General features: G+C 60.9%; 1 protein-coding gene across 1 annotated transcript in view; it reads left to right on the top strand.

Annotated features, from left to right (window-relative positions):
* The window catches only part of LOC117653251 (prolactin-releasing peptide receptor-like), a 70266-nt gene that overhangs the window by 13355 nt on the left and 38491 nt on the right, over nucleotides 1-18420 (top strand). The window contains exon 2 of the mRNA XM_034398809.1: nucleotides 6943-6977. The gene's annotated coding sequence lies outside the window, so the exon portion shown is untranslated. The remainder of the gene's footprint in view (nucleotides 1-6942; nucleotides 6978-18420) is intronic.

The following is an 18420-nucleotide window of genomic DNA, read 5'->3' as shown; positions in this document are numbered from 1 at the left end:
GCCTCGTTTGAAGAGCAATCCATGGGGTCACACGCCGGTTCGAGTCCCATTCAGCGACTCTAGAACTCAAAACACGTCCAGGATTTTAACCGCCTCCGCCGGTCTTCTGGCCCACTGTGCGCCGGCCATTTGCCGAATGATAGCGCAGCGCGGCTGCCCGGTGAGGGATGGAAATTTACTGTGCCGTGCACCGGGTCGCTCTGCTCGGCTCGCTGGTTCAGTTGGTTCAGTTCACCGGCACACACACTGTTAGGGCGCCACGCGCCGCACAGTGTGCGCACACGCGCCACAATGGCCTTTCGGCGTCTGGCGACTGAAACTGACGCGGGGCGACGTGGCGACGTGCAGGTCGCACGCTGATTGGTGTTTGTGCATGCACAAAGGACCGCCCCGCCGATCAGGCGCGCTGGCGCGGCGCCACGGTGACGTCACGGTGACGTCACGGCGTCACGTGGCTCGGGGTGGCGGCGCGCCACCTGGCTCCTTCCGTCGCTGCCTCTCGCTTGCACCGCCGCGGCCGCCCCGCGAGAGCGACGGAGACAGAGACGCGACGGTCCTTCCGAACGCCTCGGCAGGCGGCGCCTTGAAGCGGAGCCTTCAAGCGGAGCCGAGCCAAACGCGCTCAAAGGCGAGAGCGCGGCAGGACGGAAGGGGCGAAATTGGTTCAGGCGGCAGGTGTCGGTGGGATCAAACACAGTTCAAATTTTTCTCTGCACTCACTGACTACGTCACAGCCCGAACGTTTCCACCCCTTCCCGCACATGATGTCCGAAACAATTCCGTCCAGGGGGACGCCGTCGCCAGAGGGTCACCGTCACCCCGTTTTTTGTTTGCGTTCCTTAAGCCGCGCCGGAAGGGAGAAGCCGAGCCGAGCCGAGCCGAGCCGAGCCGAGCCGAGCCGAGCCGAGCCGAGCCGAGCGGTCCCCGGGGCTTGGAATCACACCGGGCCCCTGCCGCGCTTGTCGCCCCTGCGCGTGCTGTCCCAGACGGGTACACATCAGGGCGTCGCCTCGCCTCGCCGCCACGCGTCTTTTCGCACCTCGACAGCCCATATCTCACCCCGAGGCCCTCCCCGGGGCGCTCCAGCGCTGCCCCGCCCCGCCCCGCCCCGCCGCGCCCGGAGGAGCCATCCGGATGCCCCCGCCATGACCCACTTATCTCGGCGGCCACTCGACCGGCGCACGGTCCGTCTCTGTCTGCCGCACGCGCGTGTGCGTCTGTTTGCCCGCGTGGTCGTGCGGTTGCACGTGCGTGTTCCGCTCCCCCTCGCCTCCATCCCCTCGCCTCCATCCCCTCCCCCCTCCCCTTCCACCGCGACGGCTTTTCTTCATCCCTCGGTCCGGAACACTCCCCAGCACCACACCACTTTGTGTGCAGAGGGTGCGGATATTAGTTTTGCCCCGAAAGCCGCAGCATTCAGAAGAACACCGCCACCCTGGTGGACCCCCCACCCCTAAGGGTTGCCATATAAGGACGGGAAAATTCCCACGACTCACCAGTGTGCCGAAATGGGTTGCCAAAGGCAAACTTCAGAGCAGCGTGCTCGCTAGGCAGCAATATCTGGGCTTTGCTGTCGAGAAGTTGTCCGGTATGCAGGCTGAGGTTGGCAACAACAATGTTGACGCTGTGGTGCATCGCGGGAAACTTTTTTGTCTTACCTGCGTGACAACCGTGACAACATGTTGTGCCCCCCCCCCTTTCCCCCCTTTCCCCCGGTGGCGCGCGCCCCTGCGATGACGAATGGCGAGATGGGGAAATGAGGTGAACACAACTCAAAGATAACCGCGACCCGCGGAGTCTGACGGATGGCTACACTTCGGCCCGCGAAGGAGAGAGGGGAAGGGGGGGGGGGGCACCCTACGGTCCTCCACGCGGACGGCGGACGGCGCGTCTCCTAGCTCTACACGGGGCGCGCCAAACTTGCACCTCCATTTGCAGCGCTTGTCACGGGCAGCTCCCCACCGCACTGCAAGTCGCGGCTTCCCTACGGTGTGGCTGCGTCCCGCTTTAGCACTTCAATTAAGTCCGCCTCCGCCGAGCGATTCAGAAGTGTCGTTTCGTCGCTCTGTCTCCGTCCCACTCACGAGGCTCTCCGTGAAGGTGCGAGAGAGACAAAGCGGAAAGCTTTCTTTGGCAGTCGCCGGCGCGTTGTATGAGCGAAACAAGGACGAGGAAGGGGCAGCCCAAGGGGCGGCCAGCCCTGCCAGCTCGGCCTGCAGTTCCTCGAAACCCTTTTAATCCTCGACGCCCCTCATCCCTCTCCGCTGCTGCCGGCGGCCGCTCTGTCTCTCTCGCACCCCTACGGACGGCCCCGTGAGTGCGAGAGAGACAGAGCGACGGCTGCTGGCCGCGCCGGGCCATCGCTGCGTAATGAATTAAGTGCAAGCCTTAGCCGTCCCGGCACCCCTCCTCCCAAATCGCGTAATCCGCCCAGAGGACGCGGCCGGGACGAGTAGTGCGAAACACCGCCGGCAGGGAGCGCGGCGACGGCCGGCACACTGATTCCGAGACTCGTTTTCGTCGCTCTGTCTCTCTCGCACTCATCGGGCGCTCCGTATGTGCGAGAGAGACAGAGCGACGAGAACGACGCTCGGAATCAGTCTGCCAAGAGGCGCACGTGCAGCTTTCTCTTGCTGGCTTCGGCTTCCCGGCGCGCTGCTTTCTTTTTCGGTCTTTATTATTTCCTTCTTTTTTTTTCCTTTTTAGCTGGCCATGTTTCTTCTCCCCATAGCCGGAGTTTGCGACCTGGCGCCTGGCCGACGAAAATGGCGACCATCCAAACCGCAGCGCGGCGAGGCGGGGCGGGGCGGGGCGGGGCGGGGCGGGGCGGGGTGGACCGGAGTTCGCCGGAGAGGAAGCCATCATCGACGCAGCTTGCAGACATATTACGCCCCGGGGAAAAAATGGGACGCGCCGGCGGAAGAGGGAGGCTGCAACTTGAAAACCTGGAGAGTAAAAGCCGTGTTTTATACGGGAAGCCGCGCAGGAAGAATGGAGATTTCAGATTCCGCGTCGGACTTAGCGTGCTGTCGCGGGAATCACACCGTAAGCCGGCTGCGACGCCCCCTCCTCCCCCCTCCCCTTTTAAGGAAGACATCCGCGAGGCCAGGAGCGACAGGAGAACGCAGCGAGACAGCGCCGACGCGTCGCCAATTCGAAACTGGAAACCTGGACGCGCGCAGAGCGGCGCAGACGCTGGCAGGCAGCGGCAGGCAGGCATTGGTGGGTGACAGTGCAGCGGAGCTAACGCGCGTGTGGAAAATGCAGTCCTGAGAATGACATGGAAGATAATAATGTGGAAAATAATGTCACCGAATCTCCCTCCGCGTGGCGCGGTGGAGCTCTGCGAGGCACGGCGAAGCACCTGGGCGAGTCACCGCTAGCCTCGCTTTCCGGCCAGCGGAGATGAGAGCCGAAGCAGAGCAGCGCGGGGAGGAGAGCGAGGATGAGCGAGCGAGCACCGTCGCGACGCACAGTGGGCCAGAAGACCGGTGGAGGCAGTGAAAACCCCGGACACGTTTTGAGCTCCAGAGTCGCTAAATGGGACTCGAACCGAACGTGTGACCCCACCAATGGATGCCTCATTCGAAGAGCAATCCAATGGTGGGGTCACAGGTTCGATTCGAGGCCGGTGTTTAGAGTCATGGCCGCGTCCACCGGTCTTCAGGCCCATAGTGCGGTGGTGACCGAGCGGCGTAGACGCCAGCAAACTGATTCCGGGAGTCGTCGTTTTCGCCGCTCTGCCTCGCTCCCACTCATGGCGCGCCCCGTGTGGGTGCGAGAGAGCCAGAGCGACGAGAACGACTCTCGGAATCAGTCTGCAGCGCCGCGGCGGCAATCAAGCGAAGCAGCCAAGCAGCGGCGCGCCGCCGCCCCGCGCAGCACAACAACATATTCCCCCGCCAACGAACGGCCGGCCCGCCAGAAGGGGGCCAAAAGTAGTTCCTCTTTGAGTGGGGCTTTTTCAGACGGGCGGCGGCGCGGGGCGCGGGTTCAAGTACCCTCGACGCCAGGGCCGTGTGTGCGTTTTTCCTCGCATCCCTTTTTTCCCACGAGGCATGTGGCATCGAGGGAGGGGGAGGGGGGGGGCTGTGAAATAGCGCGGTTGTCGGACAACACTGTGGTGTGGTCGGCCGGCCCCGACGGGGGAGTGAGCATGACGGAGGGCCGGCCCTTGGCCGCCCTTGGCTGGCCAGCGAGAAGCAAAAGTGTCCACCGAGAAGATGCTTGTTATATTTCTCCGCCGCCATATGAGGCCCCGGGGCCTCCCCGGGGGGTCGCGGAGGGGCCAAAGCGTGTCTCACCCAAACGGCCCGGGCGTTCAATGCCACGCGCTATATCTTGTGCGCTGTCTGCTTGGCGGCGGGTGCGCGCGGCGGAGGGGGTGGGGGGGGGGAGGGGGCTGCAGAAAATGCAATTCGCTCCTGTGAGCTCGTAGAGGAATGTATCAAGATCCCAGAGCGGGGTGTTTGTCTTTTGTTGTTGTTGTTGTTGTTGTTGTTGTTGTTGTTGTCGTTTTGGGTGTTGTTGTTGTCCCTTTTTGCTCGGGGGCGAGTGATTTTCGATTGTGACGGAGGGGATGATTTTGCGGCGTGTCGACCGGCAGTGTGATGCAAAGGGCAGAGTGCGCGTTATCACGCTGGAAGAAGTGCCGTGTTGATGTCACGTTGTGCGGAGGATGAGAATTGAACGACCCGGACAAAAAACACCAACAAAATAGATACGAAGGGTCGTCATAGGCTGGTACTTGCATATTACTCTTAAATTACAACTAAAAATCCACAAATATTTCCAAATACTAGACCATGACTAGCATGAAATCAGCCAAAAAAGGCAATGGAACGTATATTACCATATATTACTGTATTACTTCGTACACGCGCAATGTGAGTGGTCGATCCCTCGAAAAAAAAAAAAACATACACGATACATACTTGAAGGACAGTACTTTGCCTCCTCACATGTAATGGCCGTCCTCAAAATGTCTGAGTTTAAATTTTTTGTGTATTTTTGGATGCCACGATTTTCAGATCCTCTCTGTGATGGTTACGTAATTAAAGAACGAAGGTTCCCAATTTATCACCACCTGAACTGCCGCGTTATTTTGACCCTCTTCCATTTTTTTTGCAATTATCCTGGTGGGAACGGCAGCTGTGCTTCCCAGCCTTATTATCTTTTATTATTTTCCGCCGCTGTGTTTCCATGGCTCCCCAGAGCGACAACGCGGCAACGCTCTCCTCCAGTATTATTCGCTGCACAGCCGCTCCAGCCGATGAATCATTCTCTGTCTCTCTCGCACTCGTGGGGCGTCCGGATGGGTGCGAGAGAGACAGAGCGACTGTATTCGGAATCGGCGTCGCACGCAGCAGGCCCGCGCCTTCCCGCGCCTCCAGCAGACCGATTCCGAGAGTCGTTTTCGTCGCTCTGTCTCTCTCGCACCGATACATGGCACCCCATGAGTGCGAGAGAGACAGAGCGACGAAAGCGGCTCTCGGAATCGGTCTGGAGTCCGATAATACGGCCGCGACTTTGCCGGCGAACTTGATGTGACGAACAATGTGGCGTTCCGGCACTGCGGAGCGCTGAGCGCTACAGTGGAGCGGTCCTCGGCCTTAGAACGTTGCTACGCCCTTGCGCGGGTTTGCCAATCTCGGAGAAAAGGGAAAACTTCAGACCAAGCAAATCATGGAGAAATCCGCAATAAATCGCGCACACCGCGGTGCACGTGATTAGCGCAGGTCCGCCTCGCTCGACCATTTTCCTGTCGTTATTATATTATATTTCCGATTTAATGTATTCGCGAAGCGCGGAGCGGAAAGAGCACGCTCTCGCGAATAAATGACGGGGCACACACGACGCATTGTGCGCCGACAGAACAATGCCGTCGCTCCGTCTCTCTCGCGCCGCAGGGGTGTTCCCGAGGGTGTTCCGTTGTGCCGTGCGCGTGCGAGAGGGACGGACACTGCGTGGAGTCAGCCTGCCGGTGCTGGCCCGGCCGGCCGCACTGTGACAAATCATGCAGGTACTCAGCTAGACTGATTCCGAGAGCCGTTTTCGTCGCTCTGTCTCACTCGCACCTACACGGGACGCCCCATGAGGGCGAGAGAGGCAGAACGATGAAAACGAGTCTGGGAATCAGTCTGCTGCTGCTGGCTCTGTGACGCGACACTGCAAGAAAAAGTGTGAATAGTACAACAAATGTACAACAAAAACTGTACAATGAAAGTACAACAGGGATTGTAGAAAGTACAACGAGAATTGTACAAATCACAACGAGGCCGGGACTGCCCAGCACTCGTCATGCCGGTTCCATTGTACTTTGTACAACAATTGTTGTACTTTGAAAGTACAATAAAAACCTGATAAAAAATTTGCCAGAAATTTGTGTACTTTTGTTGTGGTTATTTCCTGCAGTGGAGTATTTGCAAGGGGGTAAACACTCGCGTAATACCCGAGGGGTGAATCACTAGTGTACTCATGTGTACAAATTTGCCCGTACTCATTGTACTCACAAGTTTTAAAAAGGTGAAATTCTCTAGTTTTTTGACCGATTAAACGTCGAATGCCGTTAAAAACGCCAAATAAAGCCTAAAAACGTTTTAAATTGTGAAATTTATGAGTAAAGCAAGGTGTACTCACCCGTATTCATGTACTCATGTGTACACCAGAACCCTGAGTGAGTCACCCCTCGGTAATACCCCGTACACGAAAACTGTGTATTACGCGTACGTGAACACAACTTTTGGGTCAAAGGTGCCAAATCTTTTCATTTCAATGCCGTAATACACGTGTCAGAGTGTCATATCCCCGTCACACAGCGGGAAACCGGGTAGTTTGTTCACGATATCTTAAAGTATCTACCCCCGTGAGTTTTCACGTTTCTCCGTGTTCTTCTGCGCTTCCCGTCCTGATGCCTTAACGGGTTCGTCTCTCCTGTTGCAGGTTCAGCTTGGCCGAGATCGTCGTCTCGAGATGAGGTGAGTCACACAAGTTATGGTGAAAGGCTGCACCAACATAATGTGGTAGAGATTTTTCTCCAGAATACCAACGAAATTCGTCAAAATCTCCGTAAGGTGCAGTGAATTCTCAACGGTATGTTACGATCAGCTGCACCACCATAATATGGGACATTTTCAACATAATATGGAGAATCTTCACTGTACAACACTTAAAGTGCACTGCGATTTGCTCGACGGCTGGTATGCACGCTCCTGGGCAGCACTACTTTTCGCCGCTCCAAGTAGGGCAAAAGCCGGCAAAAGCTCTACAATACCCACTCCAAGGAAATGTCTTCGATTCGCGGCTGAGCAGAGGGAGGGTCGAGGTCGAGGCGAGGGACGAGGTTAGGGCGTTGAGGGTCGAGGTCGGGGCATCGAGGGTCGAGGTCGACGCGAGGGTCTCGACGGCGTGGTGGTGGCGTCGCTCGCCTCACGCGCGGCGAGGCTGCGCAGGCTGCGCCATCACTCTGGCAGCACGCGTCGCGCGAAACCCGAGTCGAGTCGCGCAGACAGAGAAAGAAAGAGAAAGAAATAAAGGAGTGCGCGGCGTGGATTCATCGGGGGCATCGCGACACCTCCCAGGAAGACTCGACTATCTTCGCGCGCCCAATAGACACTCGACTATCTCCACGAGCCCGATAGACACTCGACTATCTTCGCGAGCCCGATAGACACTCGACTATCTCAAATCAGGTCGCCTCAAAAAGCTAGCAAGGGAAACTTTAGATTCTTCGGAACAATTAGATAATCATGTGTGGTAATGTCCGAGGTATTCATCGCAAAGTCCAGTCTTTTCCGAACACGACGGCATATGATTTACGTAAGTACACAACAACACACAAAAATATTGAGCTAAAAGTTAGAACACGCAGAATTGAGAACGAGCTCGATTAAAACAAAATACAAGGAGATTGTAGTCGCGGAGTTGTCTCAAAGGTTTGAAAATATATAGGAGATGAAATTCCTTTAGTTTTTTGTTCGCAATAAACTATAGTTTGGTTGTAATTGCCGTAAAAACAAACGACCATAACCTCACTTTATTTTTCAGATTGCGCTTTTTGAGATGATTCTCACTCTAGTAATTAATTTGAGCGCAGTACAATCATCTCTTAGTATGTATCTGATAAGTGCCATCAAAAGGAAAACTACTTGTAGAATTCATATTGATTTATGAGACAATATATGTAAAAACTGAGATAGTCGAGTGTCTATCGGGCTCGCGAAGATAGTCGAGTGTCTATCGGGCTCGTGGAGATAGTCGAGTCTCTATCGGGCGCGCGAAGATAGTCGAGTCTTCCTGGGAGGTGTCGATCGGGACGACCCGGCCGCGCTGCCAGCTGCCACGTCTTGCATTGCCCCGCCGTCCCGGGCCGTCCCCGTGGCCCCGTCGCGCAGCCCAGCCCCGGAAGCCGTCTCTTTCCGAGGGATTCTTTCTCCGCTGTCTCTCTCGCACTCGCGGGGTGCACCCGTCAGTGCGAGAGAGACTGCGCGATCCCTCCGGCACCAGGCGGCGGCCCTGAGGCGCGCCACGTCCGCACCAGAGGGCGCTGGCGTCGCGACGACGCCGACGTCGTGGCGACGCATGTCATGTCTCGCTGCTTTGTGATCTGCACCGGGAAATAGTTGCTGCGTCGTCTGGGAGAAGCGCACAGTGGGCCAGAAGACCAGTGGAGGCGGCCAAAACTCCAGACGCGTTTTGACCTCCAGAGTCGTTAAGCAGGACTCGAACTGAGCGTGTGACCCCATCAATGGATTCCTCGTTCGGAGAGCAATCCATTGGTGGGGTCACACGTTCGCTTCGAGGCCCATTCAGCGACTCTGGAGCTCAAAACGCGTCTGGAGTTTTGGCCGCCTCCCCCGTTCTTCTGGCCCACTGTGACGCGCGGCGCGGCCCTCCTCTCCCACGCACCACGCTCCGCAGACTGCAGAGTCGTCGCTCTGTCTCTCTCGCACTCACGGGGCGTCCCGAGTAGGTGCGAGACAGACAGAGCGACGAGAACGACTCCCGGAATCAGTCTGCTGGTATCGCGCGTGACAGGCCCGGCGACAACAAACCCGGTTTCACCGCGAATTGCGACCTGCCTCCGCGACTGACGCCCCGCGAGAGCGAGCGAGACGGAGCGAGGAAAACGACTCTCGGAATCAGTCCGCCGCCTAATTGACTCGCACCACAACGCGACCTGCATGCACTGCAGCGCAGTGGGGTTTTGTTTCTCCGCCTCCCCGCTATGGCGGGGTGTTGTGTCGCGGAAATGGGACCCGACATGGCACCCGACACACTGCCCCCGCGACGATGCGCCGATTGGCGGAAACACTACAAGGAGGTCGTATTTTTCGCATCGCCATCAAAGAGAAAAAAGAGAAAAGAGGAAAACAAAGCGAGCAAAATGGAAATTGGAAAACGACTTGGGTCTAAATATAGTTGTTCGATGACTGCAAAGCTGTTACTCCGTAGCCAAAACACTCTTCACGGTCTGAATAAACAGAAAATAAAAACTGCGCAGGCGTATTCGATCGGTTTTGGCGAGTTTTCCTCTTGTCGCGACACACTCCGTGGGCGGGGCGTGGGCGAGACGAGGGTCCGCGTGTCCGGCGTGGGTGTTGCCGCCCCGCCACGCCCGCCACGGAGCGCCGCGCCACGCCGCGCTGCCCGGGTGTCAAATGACGACATGCGCTAATTCCGACGCCGTGGTGCCGGCCCGCCGAGACTCCACCACGTCAGCAAGGCGCGACAGCACGGGCCACGCCCGCCCCGCCCCGCCCCACCCCGCCCCGCCCCGCCCCGCCCCGCCCCGCCCCGCCCCGCCCCGCCCCGCCCCGCCCCGCCCCGCCCCAATGGCAGGCCCAAGCCCAAGGACGGCGAGACTGACAAACGAGGAGGCGGCCGGCGGGGCATAGGGAGCGGCGAAGGAAAAGGACGTGGGGAGACGGATTTCTTGGAAAGCGGACTGCAGCTGGACCAACAACGATTCGCGGACAGCCAGAGAGTGGCTCCAAGCTCAGCTTACACCCACAGCCCAGCCGCCCGGCCGGCCCGGCCCGGCCATCCCCCACGCAAACGCATTCGCACAACTTTCTCTTTTTGGCTATTGAATAGCGCTACTGCTGCCGATGCGCAGATAAAAAATGATCCAAAAAACAATCTCTCTCTTTATTTTGATAGCGAGCTGGAAGGCCACGCTTGATGCGCCGCGAGCGGTGTATGATTCATGGCTGTGATCGCTGAAGCCAAGCCAAGCCTGTCGAAACCTGAAAGAGTCGCTGTAAAACTCCATCCCTCCGAGGATTCATCACAAATTTCATAATCCGCGAGCGATATGCATTCATTCATGCATTTTATTCTTTGATTCATCAGGCGGGCGCCGCGGGCGGGCAGTGCCCTTTCCTTTCCCTCGCCGCGTTAGCAAGAAATCTGCGTCGTCCATCATGGCGTGGCGAAGGGGAGGGGGATAGTCTCAGGCTCAGCTCAGGTCCAGGCGGCCACGGCCACGGCCAAGGCGGGGCCCTGCAGGGCAAGGGCCTGTCCTGTAATGGTAATGCCCCCAATGTCTCTCGGCCCGGCTTCGCGCAAAGCTCTGCAGCAATCTTCTTTTCCTCCACGCCGCGCCCTTCCTGGAGCATCGTCTCGCCCGGCCGCTTTGTCGGGGAGCTTGTCGGGGTGGACTTGGTGCTTGCGGGCTTCTTGGCGGGGCGCTTTGCGGTGTGCGTGGGGGGCGGGGCGGGCAGTTTGTTCTTGAGGTCCCTACACTCCGAGGAGGCCGTCAGCCCGGCGGCCGCCGCACTGCATGCCAAAGCCAAAGTTTGCGCCCGTCTCTGCCATGCGCCCCCGCAGTCCCCGCAGCGCGGTGCGGCCACGCCGGGCCGGGCCAGGCCAGCCAGCCACCTCCTCCTCGGCTTCCTTGGCCCGGCCCCGCCTGGCCCTGGCATCGCGTGTTTAATGAAGGACCGCCGACAGTCTCCAGGGCGACTGCAGGCGGAGCGGGGGTGAGGGGACGACTCGGCGGTCACTGATCCTGGTCCTTGCGTCCTATAGCTCTCTCAGACGATGCAACGAACGCAGCCGGCATCCTCCACATTCTAGTGGCGCGACGCTCGCGGCTCTCCTTTGCGGCTGTCTGACAGCGTTCTTTATCATATCAAGTTCTCGTGGGTGTCCCCTGCTCGACGGCGTCCTCATGACGGCGTCCTCGCGATGGCGTCCCCGCGATGGCGTCCTAGACTGCGGCCTCGATGGCATCCGCGACTCGTCTTCGACGCCGTCCTCGACGCCGTCCGCGACTCCGTCTTCGACACCGTCCTCGACGCCGTCCGCGACTCGTCTTCGACACCGTTCTCGACGCCGTCCGCGACTCGTCTTCGACGCCGTCCTCGACGCCGTCCTCGACGCCGTCCTCGACACCGTCCTCGACGCCGTCCTCGACGCCGTCCTCGACGCCGTCCTCGACGCCGTCCTCGACGCCGTCCTCGACGCCGTCCTCGACGCCGTCCTCGACGCCGTCCTCGTCGCCGTCCTCGACGCCGTCCTCGATGAGATCCTCAACGGCATCCTCGACAGCGTCCTTGACGGGCCACGGCAGTCACCAGTAACGCGTAGTTGGCCCAATCGGCCGGGAGCGGCGCGGCGTGGTGGAGTGTCAGCTGGTGGTCTGGTTAACGCGCAGCGCCCTCGACCGTCCGATCCGCTTCATCGGCTTGCCATCACAGTGTGGGAGGACCCATCAACCAGCCAGGCAGCCAGCCAGCCCGGCCGGTCCCGCAACATCTGTGCCGATCATCATATGATGGAGGGCCTTGCGATTCGCGCTGCGCGACGTCGCGGAAATGGCAAATAACGACACCGCCTTCCCGGAGTCCTTCCAGTGCCGTGCCCATGCCCATGGCTGTGCCCCGGCCCGCGCCGACAGTGTACCCACACCCCAAGTTCTAGGCACGGCGTCTCAATCCTGTTTTGATTGTCATGATTGCCTGAGCGGCGCGCGCGTTTCCAGAGACCAAGCTAAGCCGGCCAGCAGTTGCATATTTCGCAATTTTCCTACGGCAGCGAGGGGAAGGCGTCACTGGAGTGGACTAATTCGAAACGGGTGTGTGGGGGAGGGGCGGGGATTCCCGCAAGAATTCCTGGAAGGAGCAGTGCCGGCAGAGCAGGGGAGGCGGGGCGCGGCGCTTCCAGGAGAAAACGCCATTATTGCCATGATTCGCGGAGTGAGTTTGCGAGCGAACTCAGCGGAGCGTTTCTCAGCGGCAGGCCTGCCGAAATACCACGTGTATGTATGCGTCACGACGCTGGCTCGACGTACCCACAGTGGGCCAGACCGGTGCAGGCGGACAAAACTCTAGACGCGTTTTGAGCTCCAGAGTCGCTAAACAGGACTCCAACTGAAAGTGTGACCCCACCAATGGACTCCTCGTTCGGAGAGCAATCCATTGGTGGGGTCACACTTTACGGTTCGAGTCCCATTGCGGCGACTCTGCGGCTCAAAACCCGTCCGGGATTTTGACCGCCTCAGCGGGTCTTCTGGCCCACTGTGCGTCCCGGACATTAGCCTCGGAGCGGAGAGAGGCTGGAGTGGGATGTGATTGCTTTTACTCGTGCGGGAGCAGTAGCATCGCAAGCAAAGCAGTGCGAACTAGAGAGACCAAACGAGCGGACTTGGCTGTCCGTTTGTCCGGAAACAAACGAAGGTGCGAGCTTCGGCTCGTTCGGCTCCGTTTCGTGCCTAGCCGGGCGGGCGGACACGGCAAAGCTCGCCAGGCTCGGACGCCGAAGCGGCCCGAAGAGCGGCCGACGGGTCGCTCGGAGCCGAACGACAGCCGCTAGATTGAACCTTTGACTACCAGAGGGCAGCACCTGTCGGGATGGTTTGTGACAGCTGCTGGGCGAGGGGTGAGGCGGGGGTCTCTATTGGACTGCTTCCGAAAAAAGCGGGTGTCGATCCGGAAACAGAGGTTTCAACGAGCGTTCGGTGACGAGTTCGGGTATCTTCGGCAGCCGAAAAATGCTTCGGCTCGCAACACATGCCGAAAGCCGCCGACAGCAGTGTCCGCTCATTTGGTCTCTCTAGTGCGAACGCGGGCGGCCTGTTCCGGGAGAGCGCCTGGCAGGTAGGCAATCGCCCGGCCCGTCGCACACCTCTGCCAAGCGTGTTGCCGTCGCGCGGACTGCAGGCTGACAGGCTGTCTACTGCAGAGAGCGTGCCGCTCACCCCACGCACGTCTGCAGCCTGATTCCGAGAGTCGTTCTCCTCGCTCTGTCTCTCTCGCACTCATGGGGCGTCCCGTGTAGGTGCAAGAGAGACAGAGCGAACCCTCCTGCTGGCCATTGACAGGGCGCCCTCTGCTACCTTCGGCGGCGCCCTTCGGCTCGGCCGAGGTCGGCCCCTGGGATTGATACAGGATGGATTAACGCGTGGCGTGGGCCCCGTGGGGGGGGGGGGGCAGATGTGCCTTTGTGCGCGCAGAACCTCGGGCCGGTCCCCCCGGGAGCAATAGGTCACCTCCTCCCCCCCCCCTCCCCCCCCCCCCAAGCCGCCCTCGGCGCCCTCCACACGAGGGACCCGGCGGCCCCGCCCCGCAGAGCGCCTCCAATGCGATTGCCTGAATCATCCGCCGTCAAGGTCACGCCAAAGCGACGCCAAGGTCACGCCGAGGTCGCTCCAAGGTCACGGCCACGCGTGACGGCGGCGTGACGGCCGTCGAGTGACACGCGCGTGACGACGCCGCGCCCCGGCGGCGCAGCGCGGCGCAGCGAGGGACGCCTTGACCCCCGACATCCACTTCGTCTTCTTTACCACCACAATGGAAGGGGAGGAAGCGACAGCATGCGGAAGGGGTGCGAAGTATTGGTCGGGGAAGCGGCAGACTCATTCCGAGAGACCCTTTCTTCGTCGCTCTGTCTCTCTCGCACTTGTAGAGGACGCCCGAAGGGCGTGAGAGAGACGGCGACGAAACCGACTCTCGTAATCAGTCTGCTGTGGCGAGCGGCGGGTAGCAGTGGCGGGCTTCGATTTCGCTCCCTAGTAACAGCGAGAGGCTCATGCTTGTCCGAGCCGTTTGTTGAAAGTCCAGGCTTGAACCTTGAACTTTGATCGAGTGAGCTTCGATTGCCCCCCTCCCCCCTTCCGGCCGCTTCGTGCTCCTCGTTTGCTCGTCGAACCACGTCTTGTTGCTGTTTGTGGCCCTGATTCTGCCGCAGCCCGCCCTGCACGCCGCACTCCAGCGCCACCTGGAGCCGCAGAGTGGTTCCAAACTAACTCAGGGACGCCGCCCCCCCCCCTCCCAGCCCCTCCAGCCCCGCGTCTCGTCGCCGACCGCGCGCGCTTCTCCCGTTAATTGTTTCGGTCCAACGGCACAGCGGCAAAGCGGCGCGGGGACGCACCCTGAACTAGGCAACCCCGAGAAGTACATCAGGCTGAGCAGGCGTGTTTACTCCACGCGGCTCTCGGCGACCACGACCTCGGCCGGGCTTTGGCGGCCATCACAGTGGGCCAGAAGCCCGGTGGAGGTGGTCAAAACTCTCGACGCGTCTTGAGCTGCAGAGTCGCTAACAAGGACTCGAACCGAACGTGTGACCCCACCATTCGTTTGCTCTTGGAACGAGGAATCCATTGGTGGGGCCACACGCTCGGTTCGAGTCCTGTTTAGCGACTCTGGAGCTCAAAACGCGTCGTGAGTTTCGGCCGCCTCCTCGGGTCTTCTGGCCCACTGCGCCCTTGGAGGGCTGGAGGAGCAAGGACGGAGGGGCGGCGCCGGCGACCACAGACCGCCGCCCCGTCTCGTCCAATCCGCGACAAGCACCACTAGCAAGCGAGACCGGGAAGACGGGCAAGAACGGGAGGGGCGGCCTTGTCCGGCAAGGTTTACTGACAGCAACTCGCTGATGAAGAGGTCGCGGCGCCAGCGCACTGCCGCGCACGCCGCGGCCGAGGCCACGGACCGTCCGTCGGCGACGTGCTCTATTTCTCCGAGGCCCCCCGGGGCGCCGCGACGAGGCTCATTACGTTAGCGTGGCCTCAACAGGCTGCTGCCGAGCGTCTTCCCCGTCGCTCCGTCTCTCTCGCACTCATGGGGCGTCCCGCGTAGGTGCGAGAGAGACAGCGCGACGAAAACGACGCTCGGAATCAGTCTGCAGGGCTCGGGGCCTCGGCCTCAGGAGGCAGACGCAGACGGCGTTTATTTGCCCGGCGCGACCCCGCCGCTGCAGCGAGCACTGCGCGACCATCTTCGTGCCGCCGCCGCGACCCGCACCGCGCTGCCCTGGCGCTGCCCCGGAGCACCAGGAGGGGAGTCGGGGACGGGGAGTCGAGGGGACACATAATTTCATTTACAGGCCACGACGGCGGCCGTTTCCTGTGTGGACGGAACAAGTTTGAGGCACGGCACGGCACGGCATGGCGTGGCGAGGCAGGTTGAGGCCCTCGGGGGACACACATACTCACTCTCACACACACTCAAACGCACACACACATGCGCTCTCTCTCCCTCCCTCCCTCCCTCCCCCCCCCTCTCTCTCTCTCTCTCTCTCTGTCCCTCTCTGTCTCTCTATGTCTCTCTCTCTCTCTCTCTCTCTCTCTGTCTCTCGCTCTCTCTCTCTCTCTCACCACACACACACACACACACACACACACACACACACACACACACAAACGCACTCCCACAGAGCAGGTGGTGCAGTGTGGAGGGTCCCAGGCTGCGCGCTGCGCCTGCGGGCCTCAGGGAAACACGAAACACGCACACCTTTAATCCCGCCCCGTCATAAACTTGGCAGCAGGTGGCCAAAGGCTGCTCGGCGTTTGCCTGTTGACGCGCTGGTTGACGTGGAGCTGCTGCAGCGGACTCTCTCTCTCTCCCTCTCTGTCGGACCTGTAGGGACGCCCCATGAGTGCGAGGGAGACAGAGCGACGAAAACGACTCTCGGAATCGGTCTGCAGCCGAGCAGCAAGGCGCCAATACGTCCCTCCTAGATCGGCCAGCCAGTGCGCCAAGTGCCCGCGGGCAGAGCGATTGGCAAGTCCCGCCCTCCTCCCCTGCACTCCGCCCGCTCCGCCCTTCCGGCCTCTGTCAATACTCCCCTCCCCTTGCAGTGTGCACACGTGGCGAGGCGGCGGACTCCCCAGGCGGGCAGGCGGTCCCTCCAAAGTAGTGGCCGCAAACCAAACCTCCGGCCCTGCGAAGCCCGGCGAAGCCTGGCGGGCCGAAACTAAGTTGCCGGGGTGTTTGAACCCGGCATCCCTCTCGGCGCCCACCGCGCCCACCTTGCCCGGCACAGGGCACACGGCCAGGCCAGCAGAGAGATTCCGAGAGTCGTCGCTCTGTCTCTCTCGCACCAACAGGGAACTCCCCAACGAGTGCGAGAGAGACAGAGCGACGGAAGCGACTCTCGAAATCAGTCTGCAGGGCGCGGACCGCACGGGCACCACCCCCAACTCGGCGGAACACGGAACGAGCTCGGCGCCGACCGCCGCCACTAACAATTGACAGCAACTGTCCTCTTCATTGCAGTGTCGCGGGCGGGCATCCCGACCAACGACCAGGGAGGGAAGTTGTTAAGGAGTAAGGACGGGCAGGAGGGGGAGGGGGAAAAGGGGGGGGGGCACGACGCCGCTGTCCTGCTGCGAGCGCACTGGCGGTCTGCCTGGCGACCCCGTGTCCCTCTCTTTCTCCTTTTCTCTCTCTCTCTCTCTCTCTCTCTCTCTCTCTCTCTCTCTCTCTTTCTCTCTCTCTCTCTCTCCCCCTCCCCTCTCTCTAAACGGAAGCGGACAACAAAAGGCAGCGGCGGCGAATCGCCGGAAGTTTCAGCAACCCCTTTTTCCCGCGGCCGCGACGATCCGCCACGCCGGCTTGCCTGCTTCCGCGTGCTTCCGCGTCGAGGCCGAGAAGTGCCTCGCAGTGGACCCGCTCGCAGTGTGGCGGCCGGGGCATTAGGCTAGCAGTGAAAGTCGCCGAACTTCGCCGAAGCACGCCGACGTCGCGAGAAACAAGGACGAAGGCCTTGGTGGCGGCGGCGGCGCGAAGGACGCACGCAGTGACGGCAAGCCACACGCGTGGGTCTCCATTCCCTGAAAAAAAAAAAAAAACAGCTGGTTCCCGGAACGCAACGCACGCGGTGAAAAGTAGGCCACAGGACGCGGGGCGGGGCGGGGCGGGGTGCAAAGGATATTGGCCAGGACCAAGGTGGATTTGCTGACTCATGAGAGGTAGGGTGGCCTTGATCTGGCCGAGGCGGGGGCGACGTCGCCGTCGGCCGAGGTATAGATAGTATCACCCTTCGCCGTGCCCCGCGCGACCCGCCGGCCCGGCCAGGCCAACCGCCGCCTTCTCGCATTTTCTGATAATGGCGATGGGGTGGGGGCGGCCGGGGGCGGCCAGGGGCGGCGCGAAGGCGGCGAGCAGACTGACTCCGAGAGTCGTTTTCGTCGCTCTGTCTCTCTCGCACTCACGGCGCGTCCTGTATAGGTGCGAGAGAGACCGAGCGACGAGAAACGACTCTCGAAATCAGTCTACAGGGGCAGCCGGGGGCGGCCGGGGGGCTCGGCGCAGGGTCCGGCCACTTTTCCGCTGGCAGTGTCCTATCCGTTTGCTGCCGGGCTGGAACAGCCTTCGTGGACCAGGCTCATCATTATCTGCAGGGAGGGTTAAGGAGGCGAAGGGAATGGATGGGCCAGCGGAGAAATTAATTGCAGAGTCCGGCCGCCCCGACGCGCCGCCGCGCCGACGCCGGCCTCGACGCACGGCCGCCGGCCTCGGCGATCGCCGTCCTCGATCAGATGTATCAGTTTGCCGCGCGGCCGTCTCCCTCGCCCTGTCGGGGCCTTCCCCAGGGGTGCGAGAGAGACAGAGCGGCTGCTGTCTGGCTGGGGGGTCATGGGGGTTCGTGTGGGGTGCACTGCGTCGTCGCCCGCTCGCCCGCTCGGCCGCGCAACAACAACCAACCCCGCGGTAATCCTCGAGGTAATCCTATCCCGCGCAACCTCGGCAGCGATTGGCCGTGACGAGTCTCTAGTTCACGCAGTCGGCGCGCGCGGCAGCCCGGCCAGACAGCAGACTGATTCCGAGAGTCGTTTTCGTCGCACTGTCCCTCTCGCACTCATAGGGCGTCCACTATGGGTGCGAGAGAGACAGAGCGACGAAAACGACTCTCGGATTAAGCCCGCAGGCCGACAGAGAATGATCGGGGAAAGTATAAATCGGCTAAGACTTCCTCCCGTCCGCTTCCCCGCCGCCGCCCGCCGCGCGCGGCCACGCGTGCCGCCGGAACCGACTCCGCATCAACCTCAACGAGGCCCTGCCGCCGCGGTGGCTGGCTGCCGTCGACGCGTTGTGCACCGCGGAGTGAGGCCCCTGATGGCGATGCCGCGATGCGGACCGATACTTCAGCGTCGTTTTCACACTCGGTGAAACCAAGGCCAAGACAACGACCGTCACT

Source organism: Thrips palmi, unplaced genomic scaffold (genome assembly GCF_012932325.1).
Source record: "Thrips palmi isolate BJ-2018 unplaced genomic scaffold, TpBJ-2018v1 HiC_scaffold_8, whole genome shotgun sequence".
In the NCBI taxonomy this organism is placed as follows: Eukaryota; Metazoa; Arthropoda; class Insecta; order Thysanoptera; family Thripidae; genus Thrips; species Thrips palmi.
Note: the sequence above shows the minus strand (reverse complement) of the source record. Positions and strands in the feature narration are given on the sequence as shown.